The sequence below is a fragment of the Mobula hypostoma genome, chromosome 9, assembly GCF_963921235.1.
Source record: "Mobula hypostoma chromosome 9, sMobHyp1.1, whole genome shotgun sequence".
Lineage (NCBI taxonomy): Eukaryota > Metazoa > Chordata > Chondrichthyes > Myliobatiformes > Myliobatidae > Mobula > Mobula hypostoma.
The window spans coordinates 104,299,126-104,317,700 of NC_086105.1; the positions used below are offsets into that span (position 1 = coordinate 104,299,126).

General features: G+C 37.0%; 1 protein-coding gene across 10 annotated transcripts in view; it reads right to left on the bottom strand.

The window, feature by feature from the left end:
- Positions 1 to 18,575, bottom strand: part of LOC134351908 (E3 ubiquitin-protein ligase MGRN1-like) — a 188,786-nt gene that overhangs the window by 71,857 nt on the left and 98,354 nt on the right. The gene's annotated exons all lie outside the window — the stretch shown is intronic.

Below are 18,575 nucleotides of genomic sequence, written 5' to 3' on the forward strand. Positions count from 1 at the left end.
TCTACTTTTCGATATGCTTACTATTACTTTGTTACCCTGACTGATCTACCCACCCCTTTTTCTCAGCTTACCTTCATACTTTCAGTTAATAATTGCATGATTATTTAACTGATTAATTTGATTTATTTTTTAAGTGGATACCAAGATGTATCTCTTGTCCTGCTTAATTGAACTCCTTCATGCCCAACGGAAGCTAGATTCCACAGAGACTGCAGTCTGCACCTACAACCATGACAAAGGTTGCAGAGAAATCAGGCTACAAACAATAACAATGAAAATGCTGCTGCTAAGTTTGGCCAGCTCTGAAAATGCATTACTCTTATTAGAATGATTAAGACAGAGTGTTGCATGATAAAGAGACACTTGTGAGACTCTTTGGCAGGTCACATACTTTAGTTAACAGAACGGTCAGGGTTTTGGAAAGAGATTGTGGTTTGAAAAAGAGGTTAGAAGGAGAGAAGACAGCATCTTTGTATGCATCATATTCAGCCAAATTAATGAGAACAGGGAAGAAAGAAAAGATCACAGAGATTTAAAAAAAGGCATTAAAAAGAGAACAAGGACATAGGAAAAAAAGTGTTTATGTTAGACAAAAGAGGGTGGATGCTACAGATGCAGGAGCAACACTGCAACTATTTACCCAGTAATCCATGAATTCCTTACATATATTATTACTGCTGGCTACAATAAAGAAAAGGCTACATAGTCAGTAATAATATAGTAGTTATAAAGAAAAGGCATCAGAGTAACCCTGGAGATTTGAGTAGACTTGGTAGTTAGCTGTATGGATCAGGAAAGCAAGAGACAATCAGTCAAATTGTGATGATGGATGGTTAGCCACAGTTAAATATGCCCTAAAACAGGGAAAATTACTGGAACAAACCAGGCTTAGCTTTAATAAGGGTACCAAAAACTGAGCTGATGGAATGATTCAACAGTTATTGTGACAAATAACGAGGAAAAGGTAAGGTGCCAGATACTGTTGCACAAGTAACTTGCAGGAGCTTATTTTCATAAGTGACACAGAAATCTCAGAGTAGCAAAGTTTGCAGAGCACAGTGATGGATTCATACAGTACGAATACAGGCTTTGGCACTCCAACTATACGCTAGGGTCAATTTCTACTAATCAGTATCTTTGGCTACAGGAAGAATGTACAAACAGCAGAGAGACATCTTAATGTTGAACCCAAGTCACTGGAGCTGTAATGCAGCAAGTCTAAAAGCTACTCCACTGTGTCTTCTTCAGATGTACTTGTCCCATTGATGCATGGAGAATACTAATTGGCTTGTAAATGGGAAGCAAGTCATGAATATAGGTTGGGAGTGTTTTTATGGCTCAAGACAGAGGAAAGGAAGGAAATTATTTTGATCAGCAATTTCTGATTTTTCAGTAACTGGTGATGAAGGGAATTTGATTTATTCAAACAGTGGATTAAATATGTTGGAATTGACTAGAAGATTAGTTATGACTGAAATTATTTCTTACAACTTGATTGCTAACCTCAACTGTATTCAAAATTCAAAGGAAATTTTATTATCAAAGTATATATGTCACCATATACAACCCTGAGATTCATCTTTCCTGAGGGCATAATAGTAACTATAGAATAGTAATTACAACAGGATTAACGAAAGATCGACCAGAGAGCATAAGACAACAAACTGTGCAAATACAAATATAAACAAATAGCAATAAATAACGAGAACATGAGATAATGAGATAAAGAGTCCTTAAAGTGAGATCATTAGTTGTAGGAAGATTTTAATGATGGAGCAAGTGAGTATAGTTATCCCCTTTTATTCAAGAGCCTGATGGTTGAGAAGTAAAAACTATTCTTGAATCTGGTGGTGTGAGTCCTGAGGCTCTTGTACCTTCTACCTGATGGGAGCAGCAAGAAGAGAGCATGACCTGGGTAGGTATTCTCTGATAATGGATGCTACTTTCATACAGATCTGCTCAACGGTTGGGAGGGCTTTACCTATGATGTACTGGACTGAATTCACTACCTTTTGTAAGATTTTCTGTTCAAAACCATCGGTGTTTCCATACTAGGCCATGATGAGTCAATAGACTCTCCATTACACATTCAAATGTAAAATCTAAATTATTCAACAACCTTGCTAAAAACGTTGAATTTAACAGCCAAGCAATTAGATCTGTTTGAAGTCATGTTACTGAAATTGCAATCTGTGAGGTACTTCTGAGATGCGGGATACTCTGTTAAAACAAGTGCTCCTGCCACGTTTTGTCACCCTGCAACCTTATCCTTCAATCTCTTTGAATTATGGAGGACAGCATGTGTATAAATGTCTCTCTCCAGCAGACTTCATCATGATCATCATAACTCCAGTATTTCTATTCTTTAATATTTCTGAATTGTATATATGATTTTTTTGTGTTCTATCGCTGAGCAGCAGTGAACCACCTGATTGGCCTATCAGAGTTCTCTTTGGGAACTAGTTGACTTGATCAGCATTTCTGAACTGGCTACTGTTCACAAATGTACTTAATTAAAAAAAAACAAATTACTCTGTACACAATAAAGAAATAAGATTCAACTATCTAAACCTGCAACCGTCTTAGTAATGCCCATGTATAATCTGAAACGTTTGTATTTGGAAAGATGAAATATGATAGATTTGTTCAACTATTCTTAAAAATCATAATGCAGTACATAATTCATTCAGTTGGAGCAGAAGTGTGGCAATCCAAATTGACTGGAAGTCTAATGGAAACCCAGTAACTATGAAATCTTTATCAATTGTTATTAATGAAAATAAAAATCTCCAGAAATAGTTACTGCTCCTAATTCTATGTTAACAGTAATTTTACATTGTTCCTGTGTTGTATTGTTCTATGTTCTACACAAAAATGCTGAGTACAGGTTTCCCTCACTATCCAAAGGTACAGCGTTCCTATGAAATGGATCGTAAGCTGGAATGCCATAAACGAAGAAGCAATTACCATTTATTTATATGGGAAAAATTTGTGAGCGTTCGCAGACCCAAAAATAACCTACCAACTCATAGAACATAGAACAGTACAGCACAGTACAGGCCCTGCTGCCCACAATGTTGTGCCGACCCTCAAACCCTGCCTCCCATATAAGCCCCCACCTTAAATTCCTCCATATAACTGTCTAGTAGTCTCTTAAACTTCACTAGTGTATCTGCCTCCACCACTGACTCAGGCAGTGCATTCCACGCACCAACCACTCTGAGTAAAAAACCTTCCTCTATTATCCCCCTTGAACTTCCCACCCCTTACCTTAAAGCCATGTCCTCTTGTATTGAGCAGTGGTGCCCTGGGGAAGAGGCGCTGGCTATCCACTCTATCTATTCCTTTTATTATCTTGTACACCTCTATCATGTCTCCTCTCATCCTCCTTTTCTCCAAAGAGTAAAGCCCTAGCTCCCTTAATCTCTGATCATAATGCATACTTTCTAAACCAGGCAGCATCCTGGTAAATCTCCTCTGTACCCTTTCCAATGCTTCCACATCCTTCCTATAATGAGGTGACCAGAACTGGACACAGTGCTCCAAGTGTGGCCTAACCAGAGTTTTATTGAGCTGCATCATTACATCGCGACTCTTAAACTCTATCCCTCGACTTATGAAAGCTAACAGCCCATAAGCTTTCTTAACTACCCTATCCACCTGTGAGGCAACTTTCAGGGATCTGTGGACATGTACCCCCAGATCCCTCTGCTCCTCCACACTACCAAGTATCCTGCCATTTACTTTGTACTCTGCCTTGGAGTTTGTCCTTTCAAAGTGTACCACCTCTCACTTCTCCAGGTTGAACTCCATCTGCCACTTCTCAGCCCACTTCTGCATCCTACCAATGTCTCTCTGCAATCTTTGACAATCCTCTACACTATCTACAACACCACCAACCTTTGTGTCGTCTGAAAACTTGCCAACCCAGCCTCTTACCCCCACATCCAGGTCGTTAATAAAAATCACGAAAAGTAGAATTCCCAGAACAGATCCTTGTGGGACACCACTAGTCACAGTTTTCAATCTGAATGTACTCCCTCCATCACCACCCTCTGCCTTTTGCGGGCAAGCCAATTCTGAATCCACCTGGCCAAACTTCCCTGGATCCCATGCCTTCTAACTTTCTGAATAAGCCTACCGTGTGGAACCATGGCAAATAACACATAAAACCTAAAATAACAGTAACATACAGTAAAAGCAGGAATGATATGATAAATGCACAGCCTATATAAAATAGAAATACTTCTCTACAATCATTGCCTGCACTGTTCTCCATAGCGAAAATCTCACGCCAGCGCTCTCGGCAGAAACACTCTCTCCAGTAACCTTTAAGCTATGAAGCTGCCAAATCATACCAAATAACACATAAAAATACAGCTGACATAAAGTAGAAATAATGTATGTACAGTGTAGTATCACTTACTGGAATCAGAAAGACAGCGCCCAGCACACTGATGATGGTGTTAGGCAGAGTCGTCGGAGGTTGGGGTGGTGCAGTGTCCCCCAACTGCCGGGCAGCGAACTGATACCGATCTGCGAAGCATGCAGGAGTCCAGCGGTAGCCGGGACGCACCCAGCACATCTTTAAGAAAAAAAGCCGAAATAAACAAGCTAATTAATTAGGTGCCGTCTGACACCTAATTAATTAGCTTGCTTAATTCCACTTTTTTTCTTAAAGATGTGCTGGGTGCGTCCCAGCTACCGCTGCATTCTCCGCGGCCCAGGAGTTGGGGTGGTTTGTTTCCATCAGGGCAGGCAGGTCATCTTCTTCTATGTCTGCCTGCCTCGATGTCAAAGGTCGAGATTCGTCGTCTGTTGTGGCTGACATGGAAGGCTTGCTTGACTGCTCAGCCTCGCGCATTTGTCTATCATACAGTTCTTTGTAAGCACTCAAACCACCTTGCAAATATGCCCTAAACCGATGTACCCTTTCAAAATTAAAGTTGTACTTTATCATTGCAGCGAAAATCTCACGCAATTGCTTCTCGTTCAGTTCCTGGACGACTTCACTTTCGGTCCGTTCGCTACTGCATTCGGTTTCAATTGTTATCCTTTCCTCTTGCAATTGCATCAGCTCTTCATCTATCAGTTCTTGGTCATGGGATGCCAAAACTCCCTCAACGTCATCTTCGTCAACTTCCACAAGCCAAACTCACTTTGTCCTTACTTTGTTCACCACGATCAAAACACTTAATTATGTCTAGCTTTACGCTAAGTGTAACACCCTTAAGAGCTCTTTTAGGCTTTTCCGATACCTTAGAACTCATCTTGCAAACGGCTGCTCACAGGCACGTGTTTAAACAATGCTGGCTAGAATGTCGTTCCGAATCCGGGGAGAAGCGGCTGCTCGGGGCGCGCGCTGCCTTTTATCGTACAGCGAAGTTTCGTAAATCGAACGTTCGAAAAGCAGGGGACACCTCTATAATTACGACAACAGGCCAATGCAAATATAACTAAAATTTATTATTGATTATTTTCTTCTGTTAGAGAGAATTCATCATCAGAGCTAATTAGGATGCAAGCAAATTTAAATCTGGTGCTTTTGCTCAGCAATAATTAGCAAGTATTCAATGTCTAGTCTCCAGCATGGTTAACAAGGTCGGCATGGTTGCTACAATTAATTCAGGACCCAATTCATTATTGTTTAAAAAAACGAGTGCAGACACAAGGTACCTTTAAAATTTAACTTCTATTGATCTGTCTGGCTTACAACAAAAAAAACATGGCAATTAAAATCTATTCTTCAGAAGACTGTGTAAATGGTTTGAAAACTCTCAGAGATATTTATTACAAGTTCAGCTAATTTCTGGTAAAGCCTTTTAAACAACTAAGCCTTGAGGCTCTCCACTGGTCAGGGTCGACCATGGACACTGCGTCCTAGCTGTCTATGTGATATGCAAGCCAGGGCAGTACGATATGGAGAGCAAGCTGTTGCCAATATAGCAGCTACTCCTCTTCACAGTTTTCACTACGGCATTCAAGCAAAGATGCAATTCAAAATTTTTGAGAATCCAAACGTAGAATTAGTTTAGAACATAGAACATAGAACAGTGCAGGACAGTACAGGCCCTTCCGCCCACAATGTTGTGTCGACCCTCAAACCCTGCCTCCCATATAAGCCCCCACCTTAAATTCCTCCATATACCTGTCTAGTAGTCTCTTAAACTTCACTAGTGTATCTGCCTCCACCACTAACTCAGGCAGTGCATTCCACGCATCAACCACTCTCTGAGTAAAAAACCTTCCTCTAATATCCCCCTTGAACTTCCCACCCCTTACCTTAAAGCCATGTCCTCTTGTATTGAGCAGTAGTGCCCTGGGGAAGAGGCGCTGGCTATCCACTCTATCTATTCCTCTTATTATCTTGTACACCTCTATCATGTCTCCTCTCATCCTCCTTCTCTCCAAAGAGTAAAGCCCTAGCTCCCTTAATCTCTGATCATAATGCATACTTTCTAAACCAGGCAGCATCCTGGTAAATCTCCTCTGTACCCTTTCCAATGCTTCCACATCCTTCCTATAGTGAGGTGACCAGAACTGGACACAGTACTCCAAGTGTGGCCTAACCAGAGTTTTATAGAGATGCATCATTACATCGCGACTCTTAAACTCTATCCCTGGACTTATGAAAGCTAACACCCCATAAGCTTTCTTAACTACCCTATCCACCTGTGAGGCAACTTTCAGGGATCTGTGGACATGTACCTCGAGATCCCTCTGCTCCTCCATACTACCAAGTATCCTGCCATTTACTTTGTACTCTGCCTTGGAGTTTGTCCTTTCAAAGTGTACCACCTCACACTTCTCCAGGTTGAACTCCATCTGCCACTTCTCAGCCCACTCCTGCATCCTATCAATGTCTCTCTGCAATCTTTGACAATCCTCTACACTATCTACAACAGCAAATTTATTAATTTCCACCCTACAGCAGTATTTCTTCACACAAGCAACAAAATAAAATCTGAAACAATGAAATACCACATAGATTGAACTCTGCAATGAATAACTTACAAGTATGTAAATTAGACCACAAAGCCTGTAATGTCTGCTCCATCATTCTGAAAGATTATGACTGTTCTGACCTTTGGCTTGAACTCCACTTTCCCTAAAACGTCCAGTAAAGGCCACTAACTAAAACTGTATCTCAAATATGACTACATTTAACTATTTTCACCATTCCCATTTCTTGAAGAAGTAGTTCAACTTCAACCCATTCTTAAATAGGCAATCCTTTACCCTGATATTATGTAGTGTAGTTCTGGACTCTCACACCACATAGCACCTGGCCTATCAGGTGTCCTCAGAATTTTTTGTTTCATTCAAATCAACTCTTACTCTTCTAAACATAGAATTAGAATTAGAAAGATTGGCCTCATCACAGCAGTGGAGGCGGCCATGGACTACCCACATGTTAACTTTGTTTCCTGTACAATCAGATAAAAATCTAGCATCATTTAAGAAACACAAGAGATTCTGCTGATGCTTGAATCTTGAGCGAAACAAGACAAAATGTCGGAAAAACGCAGCAAATCAGGCAGTATCTACAGAAGGAAATATATAGTTGACATTTCAGGCTAAGACCCTTCATCAGGAATGGAAAGGAAGAGGGCAGAAATTCAAACATTTAAGTATCATTCTGCTTTACTGATCATCCAATCAAATACATCTGTCACCAACGTGCTCCATCTACTATCTTCTTATTTATTCTAAAATTAGCAATATTACTTCGTAGAATGTGTCTTTCCTCACAGCTTACTCTCCTATGAACTTCTGTATCAAAACCAAACAGATACACTATATTAACATGGCTCATAAACAGCTAGACTCCTAGGTCTAGGTCTAGAGCTAGGAATTAGTATATCAACATAAAAGTAATGAAAAGTAATCCGTCTACTTTTGTGAAGCAAAGAGGTTTTCAAAAATGATGAAACGAAAAGATTCTAAATATCAAAAAAATTGCTGTAAAGAAGAGTAAACAGTAAAAAAAAACTAAATCAAATCAATATTTGGTGTGACCACCCTTTGCGTTTAAAACTGCATCAACTTTCTTAGGTACATTGTTGTGCAGTTTTATTCTTTCTTTTTCAATCTTTTTATTAATTTCAGAATGAAAACATAACAAAGCAAAAATACAAGTAGTAGGAGATACATTGTTACATTTAAAATGAGTAATTGTAAAACCAAATAGTAGAAATTAACAAAGCTCCCAATCGTGCAGAATAATAATGAATAATACAAAGCAAAAAAAAAACTGAAGAAAAATCATGAAAAACAGAAAAAGAAAAAAAAAACAAACCCCATCCCCAAAAAAAACTAAACTAAACAGAGTTAGTCAACTAAACTAAAAGACTTGGGCAATACTAACAACTTGAAAATGGGAAAGAAGAAAACCTTAGTGTCGACGACTCCATTCCTCTCAACCAACAGTACAGAGAAATAAAACAAGTTTGGAAATGGTCAAATTACATCAAATGAAAATGTTGAATGAATGGCCTCCAAGTTTTTTCAAACTTAATGGAAGGGTCATAAACCGCACTTCTAATTTTTTCCAAATTCAAACATACCATAGTTTGTGAAAACCAGTGAAATACCGTAGGAGGGTTAATCTCTTTCCAATTCAACAAAATTGATCTTCTAGCCATTAGAGTAAGAAATGCAATCATCCTACGTGCTGAAGAGGTTAGATAATTTGAATCTATCATTGGTAATCCAAAGATAGCAGTAATTGGATGAGGTTGTAAGTCTATATTCAAAACCGTTGAAATAATGTCAAAAATGTCTTTCCAACATTTTTCCAACAAAGGACATGACCAAAACAAGTGAGTTAAAGAAGCTATCTCGGAATGACATCTATCACATATAGGATTAATATAAGAATAATAACGAGATAGTTTATCTTTGGACATATGAGCCCAGTGCACTACTTTAAACTGTATCAACACATGTTTAGCGCATACAGAGGATGAATTAACCAACTGAAGAATTTTTTCCCATTTTTCAATCAGTATAATAATGTTAAGTTCACTTTCCCAGTCAGCTTTAATTTTATTGGAAACATCAGGACATAAATTCATAATTATATTATATATAATTGCTACAACACTTTTCTGAGAGAGATTTAAATCTAAAATTTTTTCCAAAGTGTCCATTGGATATGGGTGTGGAAAATTAGGAGAAACAGTAATTAAAAAGTTTCTAATCTATAGATATCTAAAAAAGTGAGATCTGGGTAAGTTATATTTATAAGAAAGTTGATCAAAAGACATGAAACAATTATCCAAAAATAAATCACGAGAAAGTATTATACCTTTGGTTTTCCAATCAAAGTAAGCTTGATCCATAGTGGAAGGTTGAAAAAGGAAATTAGATATAATAGGACTTGCTAAAATAAATTGATTAAACCCAAAAAATCTTCGAAATTGAAACCATATACGTAAAGTATGCTCAACTATTGGATTATTCATTTGTTTATACAATTTGGAAGAAGTAAAAGGAAGCGAAGTTCCTAAAACCGAACCCAAGGAAAACGCTTGTAATGAATTATATTCAAGATTTACCCACTGTGGATTTAAAGATACATCCCAATCTCGTAACCAAAATTTTAAATATCGAATATTAATTGCCCAGTAATAGAATCTAAAATTCGGGAGGGCAAGCCCCCCCTCCTTTTTAGGTTTCTGTAAATACCTTTTACCTAACCTAGGATTTTTATTCTACCATATATATGAGGAAATTTTTGAGTCTACGTTATCGAAAAAAGATTTTGGGATAAAAATTGGAACCGATTGAAATACATATAAAAATTTGGGCAAAATTATCATCTTAATAGCATTAATCCGACCAATCAAAGACAAAGAGATTGGCGACCATTTGGTAAACAAAAGTTTAATCTGATCAAGTAAAGGAAAAAAATTAGCTTTAAATAAATCTTTATACTTTTTCGTAATTGTTATCCCTAAATATATAAATGAATCAGTAACCAATTTAAATGGTAAACGTCCATAAATAGGTACCTGCTTATTTAGGGGGAATAATTCACTCTTATTAAGATTTAATTTGTAACCAGAAAAGTTACTAAATTGAGCCAACAACCCTAGAATAGCAGGAATTGACTTCTCTGGATTGGAGATGTATAACAACAAATCATCTGCATATAGTGATAATTTATGTGTTTCGTTTCCACGGGTAATACCAAAAATATTGGGCGAGTCATGGATAGCAATTGCTAAAGGTTGAAGGGCGATATTGAAAAGTAAAGAACTAAGAGGACATCCTTGCCTAGTACCACGAAAAAGACGAAAAAAAGGAGATCTATGATTATTAGTACAAACCGAGGCTACCGGGGAGTAATATAACAATTTAATCCAAGATATAAATGTCAGACTAAGATTAAATTTCTCAAGAACATTAACTAAATAAGGCCATTTGACTCTGTCAAAGGCTTTCTCAGCATCTAGTGAGATAGTGAGGGAGTATAAACAATATTCATTAACCTCCTAATATTAAAGGATGAATAACGATTTTTAATAAATCCGGTTTGATCCATAGATATAATTTGAGGTAATACCTTCTCTAACCTGGTTGCTAGAATTTTTGAAAAAATTTTTGAATCTACATTCAAAAGAGATATCGGTCTGTATGATGCGCAATCAGTAGGATCTTTATTCTTTTTAAGGATTAAGGAAATAGTGGCTTTGTAAAACGATTGTGGTAACTTACCTAAACTGATTGCTTCTTTGAATATTCTAGACAACCTTGGAGAGAGAATGGAGGAAAAAAATTTTTTAAATTCCACTGTAAACCCGTCTGGACCGGGTGCTTTACCAGAATTCAATGATGAGATTGCGGTTATTATTTCTTCCTCTGTAATGGGAGTTTCTAATGATAAACAATCTTCGGGTGATAATTTCGGGAAATTCAACTTACCTAAAACATCATGCATGAAATTGGAATCATGAGGAAAATCCACATGATATAGAGGGGTATAAAATTCTTGCAAGGTTTTGTTTATCCCAACATGATCAACTGTGAAGGTATCATCGTATTTACGAATCTTAGTAATTTGACGTTTAACCAAATCAAATTTCAATTGATTAGCTAATAATTTACCCGATTTATCACTATGAATATAAAAACCACTTCTAGTTCTCATTAATTGATTTTCCACCGAGGATGTTAATAATAAGCTATGTTCCAATTGAAGTTCAACTCTGTGTTTGTATAGTTCCTTACTGGGAGAAATAGCATACTTTTTATCGATTTCTTTAATTTTATCAACCAACAAAAGTATTTCATTGTTAACACGTCTTTTCAAACCAGCCGAATAGGAAATAATCCGACCACAGATATAAGCTTTAAAAGCGTCCCAAACAGTTCCATTGGAAACTTCTTCCATAGTATTAGTTGAAAAGAAGAAATCAATCTGATCCTTTATAAACTTGACAAAGTCCGAGTCTTGAAGTAAAATAGGGTTAAATCGCCATTGCCTATTAGTAGAAGAAGTATCCATTAACTTGATAGAAAGTTTCATTGGAGCATGATCTGAAATGGTGATAATGTCGTAATTACAATCAACTACAGATGGGATTAATCGAGAGTCAATAAAAAAATAGTCAGTTCGGGAATAAGAACGATGAACATGTGAAAAAAAAGAGAATTCTTTGTCGTTTGGATGTAGAAATCTCCAAATTTCTGAAATCCCAGAATCAAACATAAAAGAGTTAATATGAGTAGCTGACTTATTCGGTAAAGCCGGACTACCTATGGATCTGTCCAACATGGTATTCAAACATAAGTTAAAATCACCGCCCATTATCAGCATATACTCGTTTAAGTTAGGAAAGGAAGTGAATAGGTGTTTAAAAAATTCAGGATAACCCACATTCGGAGCGTAAACATTAACCATAGCAACCTTTTTATTAAAAAGTACCCCAATGATTAACAAAAATCTGCCATTAGGATCTGAGATAATGTCTTGATGAATAAATGTAATTGAGGGATCTATAAAAATTGAAACGCCCTTAATTTTGGCTTGAGCATTTGAATGGTATTGTTATTTTTTCCAAAGCTTAAAGAAGCATTGATTATCCTCCTTCCTTACATGAGTTTCTTCAGCAAAAATAATATGAGCATTCAGTCTTTGGAATACTTTGAAAATCTTTTTCCGTTTAATTGGATGGTTTAAACCATTTGTATTCCAAGAGACAAAATTAATAATGTGAACCATAATTTGAGGTTAACCCTTTGGTAAGTAAAGGGTTAACCATAATGTAAACTCATGAAATCGGAAGAGGAATACATGATCAGAGAGGAACTGGAAATCTCGACACTGCGGACATCTTTGTAGTTCTAAATCAGCCCAATAGAAAAAATTAAAAAAGAAAGAGACTACCCCACCCACCAACCCCAAGACCCCCGAACTAAACCAGAGAAGGCTGAAGAAAGCACTAACTAATACTAACTCTAACCCCATTTCTGCAGGAGGCAACTCCAAAGATATATGTTATATAGATGATTCCCCGAAAACTAATATAGTTAAAAAATAAACACAAAAAAAATAATCTACATAGTATAATTACTAAAATATAAAAATAAATAAAAAAGTTAGTATCAATACGTATGATTAGTTAATTATAAATAAGTAAAATATCGCTTCCAGAAAGAAAAAGGGATCATGGGGAGAAGAAACATAGGAATATGGCGTCCCAAAAAGAACAAAAGAGATTATGCAAAATGAAAGACAGATCGCCATTTTAATTATACGGAAACCAAAAATAAAAAACATACAACTAAAAATGATCGTCAGATCAAATCATTAGTAATAATAACGAAAAACAAAAAGTTAAAGAAAGAATTAACTAAAGGAAAATGATGTTATTCACAAGAAATAAGTATTCTATATAGGTTATAGAGTAATAACTATAGTAGTAAGCACAAAACACAAGTTTTGAGCTTATAAAAAACCTTCATCGTACGGTGGTAGAAGGTTTGTTTTAAGAAAAACACCAGAAAAAAAAAGCTGGTGCAGAAAGCACCGGGCATTAATTAAAGAAGGGTATCTGTGTCAGATGGGTAGTTGTCATCCAAAAAGCTTCGAGCGTCAGTCATGGAATGGAAGACACGACGAGATGCATCAGAAAAAGAAATTCTGAGGCGAGCAGGATACAAAAGTGCCGGTTTAAGATTTTTTTGATAACATTCCGACATTAGAGGTTTAAAAGTCAGTAGCTCCTTCATCACTTTGGGACTATAATCTTGAACTATCCTGAAGGAATGCTGGTGATACTTGATCATCCCTTGTCGACGAGCAGTCTGGAGAAGCTGTTCTTTAACATTGACATAATGGAAACGAAGAATAACTGGTCTCGGTTTGGATACAGCCGATGCTGACTTTATCCACGGTATACGATGGGCACGATCAAGTAATGGAGGGTCATTGGGAAAAACTGAACTGAACGTATCCTTTAAAAGTTGAGCAAAGAATACTGCAGGGTCTCCAGTCTCAACATCCTCGGGTAAGCCAATTAAGCGTAAGTTTTGTCTTCTCGATCGATTTTCAAGATCGATAACTTTGGATTTAAGATGTTGCAGTTGCTTAGTAGTCGAAGCTAAATTCTTTTCTAAGTTCTCAACTTTTGAATCCGTCTTCTGAGACTTAGTATCCAGTTCAGGAATTTTATCTCCATATTTTTGAACTTCACAATCCAGAGATTTCAAAGATTCCGTGATTGATTTTAAGTCTTCATTAAGACTTTGGCGATGTTGTTCAAGTTGAGCAGATAAACTTCCGGATAATTTTTGCCGATGTTCCTCGAGCTTTTCCTCCAGACACTTCATTATAACCTCGTAAGTTGACTTGGTTTGTTTGGAATCACCTTTCTTTTTTCCTCTGTTCCCATCGGAGCCGTCCCGTCTTTGGCTTTGGATCTCGTACTCATTTCTTTAAACTCCAGAGTTGCAATTTACGAAGAATTCAGTAAAATCAATGAATCAGTAATATAGAATAAATCTTCTGGTGTGAATAAAATTAACTAGATCAAGGAGATCATAGGTTAAAAAGGATAACGGGAATGGAGTGAAGCCAGAGACGACCTCACTCCATGAGCGTTCCCTGCAGAATATCCTGTGCAGTTTTATAAGATGAGTTAGTAGGTCATTCCAAGCATCTTAGAGAACTTGTCACAGTTCTTCTGTAGACTTTGGCTGTCTCACTTGTTTCTGTTTCTCCAGGTAACCCCAGACAGCCTCGATAATGTTGAGAACAGAACTGTGTGGAAGCCATACCATCTGATACAGAACTTCATGTTCTTCTTTTTGATGCAGATAGTTGTTTATGACCTTGGTTGTGTTTTTGGGGTCGTTGACCTGCTACAGAATAAAGCTGGAACCAATCAGATGCCACCCTGTTGGTACTGTATGATCGACGAGAATCTGCTTGTACTTCTCAGCAGTGGAAATTCCATTAATTATGATCAGATCACCAACTCCATTTTCAGAAGTGCAGACTCAAACCTGCAGGGGATCTCCGTCATGCTTCACTGTTGGCTGCACAGTCACCCATGTCACACTCTCCAGCCCTTCTACAGCCAAAATGCCTCCGACTTGAGCCAAAAATATCAATTTTTGACTCATCAGTCCAGAGCACTTGCTGCCATTGTTCAGCACCCCAGTATTTGTGTTTTTGTTTCTATGTATGTATGTAAACATACTTGCGTATGTTTCCATTTAAATAACTGAACTTTGATGGAAATAGTTGAAAATGTATAAAAAAGACAAATTGCTTTTTAAATGAGTAACAAATTATGTATTTAAATGAATTACAGAACAATAAGAACACTACCAATACTATTACAGTACTATTAAACTGCGTACTGGTTTCTAATAGTTATCGATGGAGGAATTCATTCAGTGTATACTGATGTGTAATTTTGATTGACAGTAAATGAAAAAAATCAGCACAGCCAATGGACTACCTTCATACAATACTTTTGACCACTGCATCCTCCAAGTCTTTATCTTCATTGCAACATTCAAGATTATTGTCAATACCTTCAAATTCTTCATAGATCCTAACTTAAGTTGCGAAATTGTTCATTTTCACTCCCAGTTGTTTTGACATCTCCAAGCCTGAATGTTTGAAACCATTCTGAATTGTCATACTGCTCAGTTCTCACCAACTATCAATGACAAAAATCACTGCTTTTTTAATACAAAACATATGCAATTTAAAAACTATTTGCTCCAAGCATGATGTAGCGTCTAACAGCCACACAAGTGCATGCTACTGACACTAGTTAGCAACTGTTCAGCAATAGCCTCCTGTCCAAGTTAAGCTGCATAATGTGCCAAATAAATGAAGGGAATCTCAGCTATTTTCTCAATTAGTTATTGTTCTTTAAGAGTTATCCCAAATAAGTGGCTGTCCCCATTACCAGATAGCCCAATGAACTGGAATCCACTGTATTTCAATTCCAGCTCCTCATCTACCTCGCCAGATACATACTGCAAATGTTATTTGTTGCTATCATTTCTCTATTACATACTTCAACACCTCCCCAGTAATTACTGTTAAATGAACTGTTTCTTCCCAGTTTTCTCCCTTTTTTTGGTTTAAAGATTAAAATATTTGCTGCTTTTCCATATTATGGGATTTTTCCTGAACCTAAGTAATTTCAGAAGATTTATGCCACAAACTCAAACATAGAGAACAATGTATAATTGTAAGTCTCTAGTTCCAAGCTACTGTAAGTTTGTCATTCACATTTTTCTATGCATTTAATTAATCCTTTCTCAATAATCATGATTATATCTAAAATGGCTTGGTTAGTGGAAATTTCTTCTGCAAAATAACTTGAATAATTAAGGAGGAATTTTCTGGATGAAGCATTAAATTTCTGGGGAAGGACAAAGGCTTCAGGGGATATTGATTAGCAGCAGCTAAATGAAAATGAAATGCATATCAACCATTATCTAATTGAACAGAAAAACATTCCAAAGTGAATGTGACCAATTCTTGTGATTTTTAGAAAGACTGATGTGCATCATTAAATATAAATACAAAGGAGAAATTGTTCACTGTTCATGCTAAGGGGGTGTGCAGTGTAACTGTGGGTAATTGTTTTGGACGTTTCTCTTGTGATCGCAAGACCCTGTTGGACTTTAATAATGTAAGATGCTGCAGGGACTTCTTCCATTGTTTGATGAAGAGACAGACAGAGCTGCAAAGCCTCAGTAGTAGCAAGGACTAGGCCTAAAGCTGCTGGCTTGCCTGGTGCTGCAGTCCAGGTGAGAAGATGCCAGAGGTGGTATCCGTGCTCGGTTGGGGACTGGCCTCTCCCATCACTGCTGCCCTCTGGTGTTCAATCAATGGAATGAGAGGCTGGATTGCAAGGAACTGTACCATCAATTTGCGAGACACGTTGCTCAGGGTCTTGGACTACATACGTGATTTTTGTGTGACTATGCTTTTTTCCTTGCTATTTTGAATGTGTTGTGTATGTTTTGCACTTTGGCCACAGGGGAACACTTTCTTTCAGCTGTATCCATGTATGGTTGAATGATAATTAAGCTTGATTTGATTTGATTCCAAGTTTCCACTCGTCTAACACTTTTATCCTGCATCCCACTTCACTCCCTTTCCATGTCTCCACTGCTCCAGTAAACTTCATGTAATCTTGAGGAACGACAGTTGATATTTTCAAGAGACAAATAGCATCCTACTACATTTAACACAAACAGTTCAACTATTTCAGCTGATGATTCTGTTTTTCCAGATCGCACATCGTCACTACCTTTGTTGTATCATTACCATCCCTTTTTGTCTTGCAGTCAGCCTCTTGTTATGTGTGTCATGCCTTCCACCCTGCAGCACATCTCTTTTCATTCCCCTCTCCTTCTCCATTTTTCTGCTCTTTAAAAGTTAATTTTACCTCACTTATAAAAGTTATTTTCATAGAATTTTCCAATTCTAATAAAAAGGATAATGATTTGAGGTCTTAATTCAGTTTCTCTCCCCACAGATGCTGCCTGATCTGCTAAGTATTTCTAATGTTTTCTATTTTTATTACACCAAGGGGCAATGAGGCATAATTTAGTAGTCAGCAAAGTATTTTTCTCCAAAAGAGCATGATAGTATATTAACAGAAATTTTCAGACAAGTCAACAGACTTCTGGGCTAAGAACCCCAAGGCATATTGATCAGCAGTAGCCAAAAGTAGTCAAAGTGTACATGTCCCCCCACCCCCCCGTACATCAGTCACAAACTAATCAAATAGTAGAACACATCAAGAGAACATGTGATGAATTCTTCTTCTCATAGAAAAGTTTCATGGATAATTATTTGCAATAAGTATCAATAAATTTCACAATGTTAATGGGAAAAAGTTATTTCCTAGATGCTGAAATTTGGGAGAGACAATGGAAGGTCAAAAGGCACTGTAAAATGATAAAAAATACAAATATTCATCACCTGCTATTTAGTGATCTAAATAGGTAAATGGTAAGATTCATTTTTAAACTTCTTATTAGAACTTACTTTTTAGAAAGTAACTTGGAAATATGTTCTATGAAATGCACTGGTCACTGTTCACTCTTTTTGACCAGACTTTTGTACAATGCAGATGGACTTTCATTCAAACAAAATGCTATCCTAATGATTGTAATTAATCCTAGTATTATTGATAATCCACTTCCATTTAATAATTTCTAGCACTTGTGATATACTATATAAAATACTACAATTACTAGCATAGTTAAATATTTCGCATGAGCATGTTTTGGAATTCAGAAGTTCAGAATCAATAGTATGTGCCAGAGTTTGATGATGATCCAGAAAAAATAAAAGTCATGAGCGAATCTGAGAAAGATAATGGCTCTTCAAGTGCCAGTATGTTCAAGGCCAACCACAAATGCTATGAGTGTTTCAAGGTATGTGCAAACTTGCATAATATTCTTCTTCCACAAAATACAATCTTGTGCCAGTAAAGAAATTTCCCCAAGTGATTGAAGAAGCATCGCAGGAAGTGGCTACTCTCCTAAAGGCATTGAACATAAATGAGGTGTCCTAAGTACACTCATTGCATGTGATGCAAAACTACTCAAGTCAGCCAGAGATCGCTTTGCTCTTTTCCTCTAAGTAAATGAGAGTGATTGTTAGCTTAAACTTCTGTCAGCCTACCATTCAGAGAATATAAGACAAGGTAAATTTGAATACTAGTATCATATAATTTCACTCCTCCCTCATTGAACAATATTACATAAGGAATAACCTGGACATCAAAGCTCATTATTGATTTTCCTGGACACCACAAGACATTATCTGGCTGTTGTCAAGCTAATTAAGATATTTTGACCAATAACAATAAGGTTTTACAGACTGCAGCATGTAATGAAGCATGTATTTTAAAAGTAATGATATTTTCAAAATATGTCAGAGGTATGAAGTTCAGAACGCCATAGCCTACGTGAGAGCCCCGAGAAAGTATATCCGATATAACAAGTGGGGTATAGAAAAAATCCTGGTGGAATTTGTGTGGTCTTATGAACTTGAGAACTCTATTAGTCAACAGATAAGG